Source organism: Haliotis cracherodii, unplaced genomic scaffold (genome assembly GCF_022045235.1).
Source record: "Haliotis cracherodii isolate W230 unplaced genomic scaffold, xgHalCrac1.p SCAF_16, whole genome shotgun sequence".
NCBI lineage: Eukaryota > Metazoa > Mollusca > Gastropoda > Lepetellida > Haliotidae > Haliotis > Haliotis cracherodii.
This window is the reverse complement of record NW_027266271.1, coordinates 3354256-3370181: the sequence shown is the minus strand read 5'-3', so window position 1 is coordinate 3370181 and position 15926 is coordinate 3354256. Positions and strand designations below refer to the sequence as shown.

The 15926-nt window shown below is 39.7% G+C and overlaps 1 protein-coding gene and 2 pseudogenes across 1 annotated transcript in view; 1 reads left to right on the top strand and 2 right to left on the bottom strand.

Moving 5' to 3' along the window:
• LOC139463731 (obg-like ATPase 1) overlaps window positions 1–15926 on the top strand; it is a 327895-nt gene that overhangs the window by 53719 nt on the left and 258250 nt on the right. The window lies entirely within an intron of this gene.
• Window positions 5978–7741, bottom strand: LOC139464095 (uncharacterized; annotated as a pseudogene).
• On the bottom strand, window positions 8583–15851 carry LOC139464094 (uncharacterized; annotated as a pseudogene).

Sequence of the window (15926 nt, the reverse complement as noted above, 5' to 3'; positions counted from 1 at the left end):
TGAATTAATGGCGTCCTCCACGTTTGCGACAAACTGTTTTTGTGCATCGAACGCCGTCCCAGTACCGATAATGGACGTTCGTGTTTGCGATTGTGCACCGAGAATTGCCCATACATAAGTTCTTATCGATTCATTAACTCTTTCAAATCCTGGATTAGTAAAATTATTTTCCGTTTTATCATTAAGAAATTCATTCCAAGCGTCTGTTGTATCGTTTGGATGCACAAACTTTGTTATAATATAAGGAATGCCACTCTCAAAGTTCATACGATCTGCTCTAAACTGTTTATCCGAGAGAGCAAAGCTTGAAGGGATCACACCCTCTTTAATTAAATAATCGCTTTTATCTTTAATAGTTCTTTGTCCAGAGTACGGAATACCTAGACCATGGCTAGGTCCTTTAATGCGCCAATCTTTACTCGTAGAAACATTAAATTCATTACAAATACGTTCGAAGGCCCTCTTATCATAAATATAATTTGCGTGATTCCATGCTGGATCCAGGGGTAATGGAGCATTCATTTCTTTAAGTATACGTCTAATCTGATAGTACACGTGAAATAATATAACAGACTTATATAGTTTAAATCCTGGGGCATTAACAGATACGCCACATCCCGTTGTGGCACACCATACGGCAAAGTTTAACTGATTCTGCCAAAATTGCATCGGATTGTGAAACCAATCGTTCACCATTTTATCGTTAGTTGCCGTGAAACTGTATTTTTCAAAGATATCGTGGAATTTAACGGTAAATTCAGCACCAGAGGCAGTTACTATAATCGATTGATTAGTAATGTATCTCGATTTCATGTTTAAGTTATGATATAGTATCATTGTATATTTAATATGTATGTTACACTCCCGGGAATAACAAATGGTCAGTCTATTGAACTGCTTCAAACTATCGATAACTCGGATGGACAACTCGAAGTAGCCCTCTGTGACGTAACGTATTACCCGCGGTGGACCAATATAAATGCTGCAAAAAGAAATAATAAGATGATTATACCAGGTGAAAACAGGGGTAGGGAAAAACTCATTATTATACCTGATGGGTATTACAGCGTATGCTCACTCAATGATGAAATTTTTAAGTCTAATGGAATTAGTATCACACAAAATGAGTCGAATGGGACAGTGAAAATATACACTGGAAAAACAGGTATAATTATTGACGAGAACTTAGCAATTACACTTGGATTTGGACAGTCAGTAGTATTACCACCCAACAAACCAGTGACTGTATATGCATTACCCGATTTAGTTCCCTATAAAGAGTTGTGCATCCATCTTGATCAGATCAGTACGACGGATAATGTTCAACAAGAAAGTCCTTCAACTCTACTCAGATCTATTCCGGTCAAAAATGAAAAATATAATAGCGGTAGAACGGAATCTTTCTCATCATTACAATATAAAAAATTAAAGCGGGGTATTATTTCAGACCTCAAAATTTCTATATTAGATGTAAAACACCAACCTGTACATATAGGATACTTAAGTGTAACATTCCATATTATAAATAATTGTTGATTCAATATTTAAGTTATGATACAGTATATTTGTATATTTAATATGTATGTTACACTCCCAGGAATAACAAATGGCCAGTCTATTCAACTGCTTCATACTATTGATAACTCAGATGGACAACTCGAAGTCGCTCTATGCGATATAACATATTACCCGAGGTGGACCAATATAAATGCTGCGAGATTAAATAATGAGATGTTTTTAATGATAAACGAATATACATTATCAAAGTCATTATTATACCTGATGGGTATTACAGCGTATGCTCACTCAATGATGAAATTTTTAAGCCTAATGGAATGAGTCTCATACAAAATGAGTCGAATGGGATGCTGAAATTAGCCACTGGAGAAAAAGGTGTAATGATTGCCACCAACTTAGTACCTGAACTTGGATTTCCACTCAACTATGAATCTATAAACATGATAAAACCCAACATAACAATACATGGAAATACATTACCCGATTTAGTTCCCTATAAAGAGTTGTTCATCCATCTTGATCAAATAAGCACGACGGATAATATTCAACTAGAAAGTCCTTCAACTCTACTCAGATCTGTTCCAGTGGAAAATGAAAAATATAATAGCGGTAGAATGGAATCTTTCTCGTCATTACAATATAAAAAATTAAAGCGGGGTATTATTTCAGACCTCAAAATGTCTATTAGATGTAAAACACCAACCTGTACATATAGGATACTTAAGTGTAACACTCCATATTATAAATAATGGTTGATGCATCAGGCCCTGGAACGATAAGACAATGTAATACAATTGCGCTTTCCGATCTCAAAGACACGGAAGGATTCGGTAAACCCGGTACCAATCGTAAGTTATACGCTTTACACTTACACGATAATGTATACAAGCGGAAAGAAGTTATATTCCCGGAAAATCTAGAAGATTTAAGTGATGTTGACGTTAGTAGACTCCTTAAAACCACTCCGTACAATATTATTTACAACAGTGAGAATAAATGGACTATGGTCGAAGCAAACATCAAGTGGCTACTGAATATCGCCATTACCACACCGTATGTGATGATGGGTAAGGGACATAATTTAACTAAGATAATAAATAGTGGTATCGTACTCGCGGCCTATATCCCGTCAAAACGAAAAAGTGTGTTAGTCACTCCCCTGCCAGAAAAACCAGGTCATAAGTTATATAGTCGTCCGGCAATCCAAAATGTGAGTTAAAATTTGATTGCTGAATTCGATGATATTAAAGTTAACTTGAGTGCAATACCTAATATTTCTACGCTTATTATTGAAGTCTTGTTCGGAGATGCACTGGTAGATGCCTTCGAAATATTACCAGGTCTATCGATTAAATGGCTAAAAAAAAAACGAGTGTCAACGTTGCAGTATTATTCATGTCGGAGCATCACCCGTTGCAACCCTCGAGGGTGTTCAAATTATTAAAAGTGACAGAATTTCTCTTTCTAAGATATTCTTGCCGTATAATATACATTTGATAAGGTTGATGTATACTCTCAAAACATTTAAGCAAGACCAATTAAAGACTATTATATATTCGTAATATACACTATGAGTTTATATCCAGAGCTCGATGAAGCAATTGAAAAGATGGAAACTGTTGATGGATTTCGATTACATCAAATAAGTGACATAAAACATCGAATAGAAAAGGATAGGGAGTTGAGACTTGGATTGTATAAAAAGTATCGCAGAGCCGTGAATGCTCTGAACGGAGTTGACACCGCTCTTGTAGTGGCTGGCATGGGTCTCGGTGTAGCCGGTGTCGGTTTACTATCAACTATAATCGCCACGCCTATCGTGCTCGGCATGGAAATAACCGCTGGAGTCTCGGGACTGGCAGGAATAGCGATAAAATTCATTTCTTTTAGGTTACAAAAGAAAGCATTAAAACACGATAGTATTCGGATACTCGCCGAAGCAAAGTTGAACAGCATTGAGGATCATATTTCGACAGCAATGGCCGATTGTAAGATATCCGAGGATGAGTTTCGTTTAGTGCTGTGGGAACTCACCAAATACAACGAAATGAAGCAGGAGATTCGATCAAAATCTCATAAGACCAGTGGTATTAGCGAAGACGAGAAAAAAAAGTTCCTAGAACAGGGGAGGCAACAAGCGCGTCAATTATTCCGTGCCAAAACTGAAGAACTGGTTGGAGATTAAAAATAGATTGCTTACTATCGTTTGATCACATTTAGACAAATGCTTACATAAATATATATAATAAGAACTATTAAATGGAGAGAATTACCACAAGGTTTTTATTATATCAGTGATGTCAAACCAACCAAATACGGTAATCAATTGTTTCTTATCAATTTACAAGAAGAGTGTAGTTATATAGTCTAGTCTCCTAGTAAAATGAACGAAGAACTTAATAAAAATGTTGAATATCGCTTTATCGATAAAAGTAATGAAGAATATTTTTATTACCATTTAGGCGCATCTAAAGCAATGATTGGCCCCAGGTATTGGTGAGCTAGAGTCAATTTAGCTGAAACTCATGACTATCGTTGAATCGCATAATCATTTTGGCATAAAAAATTCCATCTGTAGTAGCAGTATAGGTAATAAATCCGGCTCCAGTGGAAGTGAGCCAGAACCATCAGTACCTATAAAAATTTATATCATAGACTCCAGCTCACCACCACCTGGAGTCAATTTAACTTAATCTCATGACTATCGTTGAATCGCATAGTCATTTACACATAAAAAATGCTACCTGTAGTAGCAGTTTAGGTATATGATTCTGGCTCCAGTGGAAGTGAGCCAGAACCCCCATTACCTATACTACTGGTTCTTGTGATCTTAAATTACCCACCGTTGTTGTTTGTTGCAGTGTATACAAATTGTCCCTTGAAGTGGGGTAGGTGGCTTGGCAAAACAGCAGGTTTCTATTGATAATAGAAGAGATACACACCTAATTTTAGCTAATTCCTACTTTTAACTGACTTATGTATGTACTTTGGGTTCAGTTGAAAGGTCTATAGGTTTGTATCTTACTACCATTCATTTTGCCTGTATCATTCCATATATCGAATGGAGCCATTGTGATGAAGTCTTTGAAAGATAAGTTGGTAGAATATGAATACATGACACCTTTTAAAGATAAATTCTTTTATTCTTTGTAGTGACGTTTCAAAGCTACTCACAATAAGGCAATCAAGATGTCCATATGTGGTTGATAATATTATAAAGGCACAGTGGAGGACACATTTCACCCTTCTCGGAATACACTAAATGGTCCGGCCAGGCCCGTGTGCGAAATACGCTGTAGTCGGAAAGCGCACGTTAAATCTTTTATATCAGTCAGTCAGTCACTTGTGATGTGTGCGAAATACTCATCAGTCGGAAAGCGCACGTTAAATCTCCAAAGTAACTAACTTGTGATGTCTGTGTGCAAAATACGCTACAGTCGGAAAGCGCACGTTAAATGTTCTATATCAGTCAGACTTTTGATGTGTTTCATTCCCGGTCGCCTTATACACGGAGTGTAGGATTTTGGGTTGATTTTTAAGGCGTGTACAGGGGGGTCGTCTTATACGTGGGGTCGCCTTATACACAGCGATATACGGTAGGTAGATGCCTTGGTCTCTGTTAATGGCTGACTTCTTTCTTCGAATTTCAATAGTTTCATGAAGATTCCTCTTTTTCCAGTCACTGATGTTGGTATTGAGAATCTTGGTTTGTTGCCTAGAGATATGCCATCAACAATATATGGACATCTTTACTGCCTTGTTTCCATAGTCAGCTCTTTGTTATTAAACCCAACCCAATCTCTGCACCTTCCTTGTACTTATTTGTCTTCTCTCTGTGTTAATCTCATTTGCCCTTTCATTATATTATGTTTGTTTTAATCCTACCTTATGTATGATAAAAAAATAGCTTAGCAATAATTCGCAAAGAACAATGAAGAACGAAGTGTGGTTTATGATGTCAATAACAACACGACAACAGATAAAAGAACAACATTTATTAAATACATGACATAAAATTAGTACATGGAAGACTTAACTTCAGCCAAGTCTCTAAATAGGAGTTTGCGCACTCCATACTGTTTGAGCGTACTGAGACTTGGCTGAGCATACGAACATGGACGGTGAAGAAATATACCCGATCGCCGGGTTGTACCTCTGCCAAGTAATACAAGTAGGAGTCGCGCACCCCTAGACTTGCTCCCGAGCGCCAGGAGTACCTGGCAGAGCAGACGAATGATGAAAAACAAAAAAGAGACGAAGGTTAAATTACTTGCAGGGGGAATAGTATCCGCCTGAATTACCTGATAGAGCGGATGGATTGCCCATATTATTATTAATGATAATTGTGAAATTGAATTGATGAGAATCCCAAAAAGTAATTAGGCCGTAAGAGATAAACAGGAGAACATGATAAAATGTTACAGAGTTCCAGTTTTGTTCTAATCCTATTGAATGCTGGTCACTTTTGTGCCATCGCTATCTGAGTTTTACATATGGAAACTTGGGATGTTCTGATATAGAGAGTGTAACACGCTGAGGTCCATCTACCCAACGTCTGAATCATGTGATCGGGCACACCCTTACTTGCAGCTGATGTTGCTGCTCCCATTCTGAATGTATGTCCGTCGAGGCTTTGTCATCGTATCCAGCCATACTTAATAAGGTTTTGAGGCACTGAATAAAGAACTTCCTGGATAAGGCACTACCACTGGGTGACACAAACAAAGGGTAATGGGGGGAAGTTCCAGATTGTTTTCTGTGATACATGTAGGTCAGCATATTGTGTACTGGACAGATTGTAGTATTCATCCGATGCAGAAAAAATTGTAACACCTTTGCGAAATGGATCAGTTTTTGAAGATTGTAAGGTGAGTGTAAGGGATGACAAATCGCTAGCAAACACCACTGAATTGAAACACAAATTGACATGCGGGTTGAATCTATCACACGTACATTCCCCGCATCTGAGGAATGCGAAAAATGCCAGGCAACACACTGCTTTCAGCATAATATTGGGTGCGGAGGTGAAGGCACCTTGGTCTAAAAGGTGACACAACTTGGTAAGTATAGAGCTAGTCATGGGCAACCGAAGATATGTTGTACGGCCCTGCTGTCTCTTCACTGCGACTACTATGGTTTGCAGTCTTGTCAGGTTGCCCAGAGTCCAAGGGTTCGGCACTCCTGCTTTGAGATACATAAACCTCACACCGCATAGGTATTTCTTAATTGTTGCATACCTGAGGTTTTGATGTTTATGACAGTGTGCCACAAATCTGAGTAACAATTCTTCCGATATGGGAGGAAGTGATGAACTCGATATACTGCTACATGTTGCGATGAAAAGAGCATAGGCCTTGAACCCTGCTTGGTAGACTTCATATGTACGATGGGAGACTGCAGATGCCCACAGGTTGTCTAACTCGTTATCTGCCACGCTGTAGTTGGTAGTGTTCTCGGAAACATCAATTCCTCCATAGGACGACACACAGTTGGGTTGCGACAGGCTTGAAGAGCAAGACGTCTGAATCTGGCTATCTGTAATCGAGACAAAGCATCACTGATTTGGTTGTGTTTTCTTGGGACATGCCTCGCGCTGCACATGAAATTGAATTAAGCTGAGGTGAGCGTTAACTTCCTAAGGAACCTCATGATACCCGGAAATTTAGATCTGCCCTTATTGATGATGTCCACTGTGGCCTTGTTATCACAAAATCTAACTGATTTCTTAGCCCATTCTCTTCCCCAGACCTCTGCTGACATAACAATCGGGTATAACTCCATAAGGGCTATAGACATGTTGTCTACTACCTACCAGTGTGAACAGACGCCCAGGCCACTTGGAGGCAAACCACTTTCGCTGAAAATATGCGCCATAACCTATGGCTTCTGCTGCGTCTGTGTCTAGTAGGAAGTCTGGAGCATCGATCCTGTCAGCTGTGAAAAGGGACACTCCATTCCATTGTTCGAGGAAACAAATCCACATGGTGAAGTCAAGTCGACATACTTGATTTAACTGTACCCTGTTCTTTAGGTCTGGAACTGAATGTGCCAATTGCAGAAGGTAGCCGATAAAGGTATGTCCTGGTTTCACCACTTGCATTGCGAAGTTCATGTGTCCCAGTACTACCAGCAAGTCTCGTTTGTTGACTTCACTCTGTTGTAGTAAGGAGTGGAGGATGGTTGTCAATCTGTCTATCTTCTCCATGGCCAGTCTAGCTTCCATCTTGATGGAGTCTAGGGTGATACCTAGCTACACCAAGCAAGTCGTGGGGCCAACAGTTTTGGGTTGAGAGAGACGGATGCCTAAGTCATCAAACATTTGCAAAAGTGATGACATGGTTTCCTGTCCTTATTCCCAAGTCTTACTGAAGCAGATAAAGTCACTGAGCAGGTGTAATATATAGTCGATATGGTAAGGCTGTTAGGCTATCCAACACACTACTGAAGCGAGGGTATCAAAGATTTTTGGCCTGGATTTGTAGCCAATCACCAATCGTGTGTAGTAAAAATATTCTCCTTGCCATTTGATACCGTGAAGATGCCACAATGAGGGGTGAATTGGGATAAGTTTGAAGGCATCCGTAACATCAGTTTTGCACATGAACGTTCCTCTACCTAACTGTCTAATGCATGAAATGGCATCATCGACTTTGACATACTTTAAGGAATATTTTATCAATCAAGGAGTTGAGACTTGGATTATCTTGGTCTTCATGAGGAGCTGACATATCTACTATAAGTCATAATGTTTTGGAATATTTGCCCTCAACCAATCCTATTGGACTAACTCACTGCAGAGGAAAGGGACGTGTGTGAAACGGACCAATAAGGTAACCTTTGTCCTTTTCTTCATTGATCAGTTTAATCACAATTTTGATATTGAGGGGTCCTCGGGTTGATAATAAGTTATGACATACTCGTGTGATGGTTGGTGGAGTCTTAATTCCAGTGTAGAAACCTTCTTGGAAGCCGAGGATGAGATATGATGTAATGTTCTTGTCTGGATGCTCGACTAATGTAGCTTTCAGTGTCTCAATATTAACAGGAGATGGTCTGTCATCGAGTCATTTATCCGACTTCCCATTCTTGGATGTCTTGTCTGGACGACATTGATATTTCGGATGGTTCCTCTTGCATATCAAGCAAACATGCATGAACCTGCAATGTTGGTGGCTGCATTCTCTATTGTTGTAATTATTGCAGATGGATTGTCCCTGGTGGAAGATAATGGCTCATCCATGGGCGTCTGTACTGTCAAAATTGTTCTTCCGTGTCTGCTGCAGCTTCCTGGGTCCCAGAGATGATTTGAGTTGGTCATCAAGTGACAACGGGCAGAATTCTGATGCGTGATTTAATTCGCCGCACCACTGGCATGCATTGGCTTTCCTGGATGTAAAGATCTTGATATAGACTTCTCGGTCCAGTCTGCCCCAGTTTACTGGTTGATTTAATAGTTCAATGGCTGCTGCCGCTTGTGCAGAGAACATCTTGTAAGTGTAGAACGCATTGTCGTACGTCTCGTTACTTAGTCCAATAATGATACCTTGATATTCGTCCAACTCTGCTGACCTGTTGGGGAATTTCTCCAACATTATCTTTTTTAATCTTTCAAATGCTTTGAGGAAGTCTCTGATACACAACACTTTCTGAAGTTGCTTGTCATTTGTAGTTTTGAGATGTAATTGACCATCACCTATCTGAATGCTACGTGGGCCACAATGAACATCATCCGGAATTAGTAACAGAGCCAAATTAATGTCCCTACCCTCGTGAATCTGTTGCCAGAGATTTGCAGACGCTGTCTCCAGTCTTGGCAGTGTGTTGGGGTCCAGTGGTTGCGTAGCGGTGGCGGCATGGTTGGCAATGGCAGTTGACAGGGTGAATTTCCAGTGTATTCTAATTTCTTCTCTGGCGGGTGATTGCTGCGGCAGGGTGGAGGGACTTGTCGTTGTTTCAGTGGCGGAAGGTGACGACTGAGTATGGTGAGGCAGCAAAACATACCAGTTGGCAGGATTGTGAAAATGGTCGTTAGCCGCCGAGTCTGGATCTATTGACTGGTATCTCCTGCGAACGTCCGAAAAATTAGACCTAAGTCGTGTCGGCCATCTTGGTTGTTTACATCGATGGCAGCTTCGTTCGTCGAAGTGCGTTTTCGACGAGAAGCCGTAGTCCTGTACAGAGGAGTTACTGTATGTGACGGTCACTTTTGGTTACTACGTAGGTACGTCGTTGAGAATCCGGAATGTATGTGATAAAACATTTCAGTCAAGATCCGACCATTACGAAGCATGCTTGAATGAACCATGTGTTGTGAGACGGACAAAGGAATTACTGACAGCTGACTGCGCATGCGCTATGGCATGATTAAGTTTGGGCATGTGAGAGAAACTGTATACGATTGTGAACTACTCAAGTTTTCAAGCGGACTTAACTACAAATAAACACCCATTGGAGTATATTACCTGATAACTAAGTCACATGTTAGTTGTTCCCCATAGATGAAGCTAGGCAACACCGATAAATGTGATGGCTGAACAATCGCATCCAAAAGCTGGAGAGGTATGACAATCTGTATTTGGAGAAAAGGTACAGGTAATAGACGTGAGGATTGTGAGCATATGTGGGAAACATGCACAAGTGCATAAAATGGACTTGTCCATGCGCCCTCATGGTTTAATCTCCCTGCAGTGTTTTATTGTACGAAAATCAACTCCCACTCATTTATTTCTTGATATATATATATATATACTAGCCACATTAAGAAACTGTGCACGGAGAAAATATAGATATAAGGACACACCGTCCATATATGAAATATAGGTTTGAACACAGCAATTATTGGAGACATTCAAACGATCATGCACGTGCCATGCGATATGACGTCATTGATGGGGGCCTGTGGACGTGCAATGTGTTAGTGCACGTGCATCCTGTGCAGCTGTACACAGCATGTGCAACTCAAAATTCGCTGTCACTTTGGAAAGCATGATCTGTGGTCATTCAAAAATTCAAAACTTCTCAGGCGCAGACACAAGCATATCACAAGCAAATCATGCCAAGATTGACAGCTGCACAGCGTCATGAAGCCATTGGAATGATCCGAGCGGGAATGAGGCAACAACAGGTGGCAACACATTTTCAATGCCATCGTAACACGATATCGGCATTGGTGAGGCGTTATCAGAACACAAATGATGTTGCCGACCAGCCACGTTCAGGACGTCCCCGAATAACGACGCCAAGACAGGACAGATGGATTCGAGTTACACATCTCCAACACAGGTTCCAAACGGCAGTAACGACGTCCCAGACAATTCCTGGACTGCGCCGTATCCATCCCAACACTGTCAGGAATCGTTTACGTCAGTACGGGATTCGACCACGACGCCCTGCCATACGTCCCATCCTGACACACTGTCATCGAGTCAACTGTCTAAGATGGTGTCGAAATCATGTTCGCCAACCTCGAATATGGTGGAGAAATGTTGTCTTTACAGATGAATCAAGGTTCAACATTTCCCACAGTGACGGGCGCCAACGTGTCTACCGGCGTTTGGGAGAACATTATGCACGCAACTGTATTGTGGAGAGGAATTGTTTTGGAGGTGGCTCTGTGATGATTTGGGGTGGGATAACAGCACGGCACCGAACCCCTTTGGTGGTTGTTCAGGGCAATCTCACCAGTGTTGGCTACAGAGATCAGATTCTGAGGCCTGTGGTCATTCCTTTCCTGCAACGTCATGGCCCGGAATTGACATTTCAACAGGACAACGCTCGTCCTCACACGGCTAGGGTCGCAATGGATTTCCTTCACCAGAACAATGTCATGTTACTGCCATGGCAAGCAGTTTCTCCAGATCTCTCCCCAATAGAGCATGTTTGGGATGAAATGGAGCGCCGTCTGCGTTGTCTTCCACATCCTCCAGATAACGTCCGTTGACTGGGCACAGGATTTGAGGAGGATATGGCAGGCCATTCCCCAGGCCTTCCATGCCCATTTGGTGGACTCCATGCGTTGCCGATGCACTGCTGTGATTCACGCACAGGGTGGTCATACCCGTTATTGACTTTGTGACTTTGTCGTACTCCCTACTCCATTTTGATCTTCTGACGTCATCGTAACAGATGTTGTTCAGGTCCCATTGACATTTTCTTATGGTCCGATCATTCAGCTGCTACAGCGTCTGCATCATTTTGTTCTTGCTGTGTTGTATTTCAATTCAGAATATAATTTCTTCGTGCACAGTTTCTTTATGTGGCTAGTATATATATGTAGAATGTATAGAACTAATATATATATGTAAATGTATATATTAACTCTACACACTTACTCAGTATTCACCTGATGAAGGGACATGAAGTAGTTACAAAGACTAAAAGAAGTTGTAATAACCCTTTTGAGCCAAATTCCTAAATATCTGTAAGTACCGTATTTTCTTGAGTATAGTGCGCACTTTTTTTCGGAAAAACAGCTGTGTAGAAGGGGGTGCGCATTATACACGAATTATGAGTTTGGATGTTTTTTCCTCCCATGGAAAGACATTACGTACCGTGAGCACGAAACACCGGAAATACCATGTCAACAAATCCATACTGAAGTAAGCAAAATAATTATGTAATTACACTGTCTGTCTATAAAAAGTGTTCTTTGTATTTCTGGACTTATGTTTGTAACTTACTTCATTAATTTTATTCAAAATTCCTTATAATATTGTTTTTATTAATTTCGGCGATCGGAAGATCGCACAACTCACCGTTATTAACAGCAACCACGGTCAGAATACCGCTATTGACGCCTTGAAACGAACTTTAGTTGACAGAGAATGGATACATATATCATAAATGACATACTTTGACTCGTTAAAAGTCATATTTGTTTTTGTTTGACGATTCTATGTCAACATGAAATTCTCGCGCTCACGTGCTCACGTGCGCGTGAGCCTTGACGGTGACTGGTCAGACATGTTCCATGTAAAAAATAATACCCGGGAATAGCGATCAGCTGCTTCGCTTAGGGTTATTATTATTTTAAATATGTTTAGTAAAGGCTGCATATAATTAAGAAAATAATGGAATATATTATTCCTGATAAATAAAATAGTTTCAGATACAATTGTTGCCGATCCTTGCATTAAAAATCCTATAAAGTTATATCACTGGGTGTGTCTTGACCGAATCACCGGTCGATTCCAAGAAAACGTGTGTACAGCTGATTGCTGTTTCCGGCTTAGTTTACGAGAAAATACACAAGGTGATCTTAATCCCTAGATATAAAACAATGCCTAGCAGAACAATAAATACTATTTAAACGGTAAATAAACATGTCTGGTGATTTTTTATCTCAAATTTCGAATTTGTACTGACGGAAGTTTCTCAGCACCCGTTCGTTTGCCGGACTTCGCTGAAAGGGTACGGTGTAAATTTTTTCTGCGCATAATATTCAAATTTCTTTTTTTCCAAAATATTGAACCCGCTAGAGGGGGGTGCGCATAATACATGGGTGCGCACTATACTCAAGAAAATACGGTATCCATTCTATACAGGTTGACTTACCTGCAGTGGAACGATACTTGTGTTGCAGCCTCTGCTGGTCTGGCTAAATGAGGACCAAGGCAGTGGGGTGTGAGACACCTGTTTATTCTTGCTATGTAACGCGGCTATTACATGACACTCTGTAATAACAATAGAATAGGCAATAAGTATTCCTAAACACATCTATCACAAAAATATGTAAATCAATTAAATATTGCATAAAGAAAAATTAAAATCTCACTGTCAAGTCTCTGCATATTTATATATGATATGCAGCATTAGAATTTCATAATAAGTTAATCACGTTTAACTCATAAACAAATAGCTATATATTACCTACCAGCTGAACATTACTGATAGTATACGAAACAATTATACAGGTGTAATTGAAATAGGCATATATACATATATACACAATATGACATTTGCATCTGGGCCTCTTTAGTTGAAACAAACTACAACAAAGGCATACCCTGTGGGTGACACGGGAGCGTAGCCTTCAGCCTGAGGGGCAGCAAACCCTTTTTAGTGAGCCATATGCTGTAGCCTACATGATAAATAACAATCACATACTATTCACATTGTTCATATTAATACACAACGCAGACAACATATATATTTCCTAAATAGCATTTTGTCCATATTTACAATATTCCTGATTATTTCATATCATATAATAATCATACAGACAAAGCTTACAATATGCATTTAGATTGAAATATTGCACAGCCATTACACTGAAATCTAACACATTGTTTCATGAACCCATTCATAACATTCATGCTAATAAATCACTAACTATTTACAATATCACAAAAATTAGATTACTATAAGTTATTTAATGCAAACAGTAAGATTAATTTACTTTTAGGCAATAGACTAAGTTTAGTAAGTAATAATATTAACTAACCTGTGCACTGTGGTGCAGTGCTATGATAGTGACTATGGTCAGAGGTTTTAAGATGGCTGGTGACATAGATATTCAAAATCACCAATCAAGACAAAGAACTAGCCTTCAGCCCTTTGATCAAGACAGTAAAACAATTACACTAAAATGGAATAACCTGACTACCCTTAAAACAAGAATGAACTGACCCTATAACCTGATTAAGCTATGAGAGTATAATACCCGAGATAGAGATAGACAGACAACTAATAATGACATTTGTTGTAAACAAGCAGTAGTCTGTTGAACAACCCTATATACATATATACAACACATAATAGAATGTAATTGGTACTATTGTTAAAAAATGGCTGATTTTATCCCTGTTACACTTGAATGGCTTGTGTTGTTTGTCCTAAAGTGAAAAACTTTGGTTTTATCTGTATCTACTTCCAATCTCGACTTTTGACTGGCACATCTAGCATATCTACATTAGTATAGGTAATGGGGGTTCTGCCGCAACCCCACTGGAGCCAGATTTATATACCTATACTGCTAGTACAGAGGGAATTTTTTATGCGAAAATGATGATGCGATTCAACGATCGTCATGATACGTATTAAAAGAAACATCAGTTTTAATTAATAATGGATAAAATTTACTATAGCCCATGAGGATATTGGAAAGGCATAGGAGCAATAAAAAAATTAGCCACCGCGGCTAAGGTATCTATAGATGTGGCCAAGGATTGGTTAAAGAAACAAGCGATGTGGCAAATATACTTACCGGCACCGCGTTATATCCCGAGGAAGAAGTTTGATATTTTTACAACGAATGAAGTTCATCAGGCTGACCTCTTGTTTCTTCCCAACGATAAGGTAAGACGCAAAACGTATAAATACGCTTTAACCGTAGTGGATGTGGCTAGTCGATACAAAGAGGCTGAGCCATTAACCTCGAAAGAATCAACAGAAGTAGCTAATGCACTGAGTCGCATATATAAACGCGGACCACTAAAATGGCCTAAGCTATTTCAAGTAGAACCTGGTCGCGAGTTTATGGGATCAGTAACTAAACTGTTAACAAAGCACAATGTCGAAATCAGGCGTGGTGAAAAAGAGGCCCACCGTAGTCAAGCTATTGTTGAAAGATTTAACCGTACATTAGCGGAACGTTTGTTTGGCTATCAGTATGGGATTGAAATGAAATCGGAACGATTAAGATCAACTGAATGGGTGACACGACTATCAGCTGTTGTATCAGCGTTGAATAATGAAGTAACGAGATTAATAGGGAAGAAAACATCCGAAGCGATTAAAATGAAATCTGTGACTTCCGAATCTTCAGCACCAAGGAGAGGCAAAGAACAAAAACTTCCGGATAGAGTAAGCATAAGATATTTATACCAGCTCAGTGAACTCGAAGGAGGCCTACGTCACACAACCGATCCGATTTGGTCCCTTAAGATATATAACATTAGTCGATTGATTACGAATGAAGGAGAGCCTATTCTTTATTATCTTAAAGATGGACCAGGCAGGGCATTTGTACGAGAAGAAGAGTTGCTCATAGTTCCCATCGATACACTATTACTGCCATAACCATAAGGGTAGGTAGTTACAACATCCTTATCAATCCATCTCTTTGTATCTAAGGGGGATAATGATGTCTTGTTCATTCTTAATCCATATATCCTGTGATTATCACTTCTTAAAGTGTTCATCTCGTGTTTGAATGTTCTACCATTGAATAATGCTTCTTTATACTGTTCGTGTTTGATATGCTTTTTTACCACATACTTCTGAACAACCTTAGCTTTCCTTATCTCTCCATTATCGGACTTCTTTATAGAATACATCTTAGGTCTTAATCCGACATACTCCTCTATAGGGGTCCCAGCACATTCATCCTTCATCTTACCTAACACCTTTTTATTTACTACGCTGTGCAGTGGATTATCCTTCGGGTAATTGCTTGTGTCCTACATATC